At 42.0% G+C, this 1,098-nt stretch overlaps 1 non-coding gene across 1 annotated transcript; it reads right to left on the bottom strand.

The window, feature by feature from the left end:
• Positions 1-202: 202 nt before the first annotated feature.
• On the bottom strand, positions 203-277 carry Trnal-caa (transfer RNA leucine (anticodon CAA)). Its single transcript has one exon. It is a non-coding gene; the product is annotated as a tRNA-Leu (tRNA).
• Positions 278-1,098: the final 821 nt, after the last annotated feature.

Here is a 1,098-nt window from a genome sequence, read left to right as displayed (position 1 = left end):
TTCATACCTTTAGAAGGAACTAGTGGAAAATTTGTACAGAGAAACCTAAAATCTCTTTTTGAAGCCCCCTAATGTCCTTTTGACACCATCGAAATCTGGTGAACTAACGTTTCATCATGTCAAATGATACTTGTGAGAGGTTTTCTTTCCCAGTGAGAAAGAAACATCTTTACCCTTGAAACTTCCTGCCAGATTAAAACTGTGTGCCGGACCGAGACTCGAACTCGGGACCTTTGCCTTTTGCGGGCAAGCGCTCTACCGACTGAGCTACCCAGGCACGACTCACGCCCCGTCCTCACAGCTTTAATTCCGCCAGTACCTGGTCTCCTACCTTCCAAACTTCCAGTATGTTTAATCTGCCAGGAAGTTTCATACCAGCGCACACTTCGCTGTAGAGTGAAAATCTCATTCTACCTTTAGTCTTGTTAGATTCTTGGGGTGGTCAGTGTGAAAGAACTGTTTTTAGCATCGTGCTGGTGGACTAGGAATTTGTTCATATGGTGATAAGAGAAGACACGATGGGACAGGTTTGGCCGTTGGCCATATAAGGCATTGGAAGATGAATGACAGTGCTGATTTCTCTGTCGTCTTTCCTGCTGTTGCTCAGACGTTCTGATCTCAATTGTTTCTTTGATGTCAGTGTCCCAGTAGGCAGAGGTATGAGATAATATTTCTATTAAATTCGACATAATCATGTTCTGTGTTGAGCAACACCAGGTTTGTCGGTCTCGCGCCATTTTATATGACGTCGGTACTCTGTGCAGCGTTCTGAAATCGTTGGTACTGACTGATCTACGTAGCCTCTGACACGTTCGCAAGGAATTTTATAAATTCCAGGAACTCCAAGACCAAGGCTATCTTTTTCAGGGTGCAGCACCCCTCTAAATTTCATAGTTTATCGGAAAATGAAGTCCACCCATTTTAGTTGTTGCAGCTTCGAAGAAATGAAGGAATGCTATGAGTTGATTACCTTCTGAAAATTGAAAATCTCTGTATGTTTGTTTCTTACAGACGGCTAACTTAATACCTCTTCATTATAGCTATTCTTCTGGAATACATTTCTTATATATCTGATGAAAATATACCTACTATATACCT

This window comes from Schistocerca serialis, chromosome 12 (genome assembly GCF_023864345.2).
Source record: "Schistocerca serialis cubense isolate TAMUIC-IGC-003099 chromosome 12, iqSchSeri2.2, whole genome shotgun sequence".
Lineage (NCBI taxonomy): Eukaryota > Metazoa > Arthropoda > Insecta > Orthoptera > Acrididae > Schistocerca > Schistocerca serialis.
This window is presented reverse-complemented; position numbering and strand designations above follow the sequence as displayed.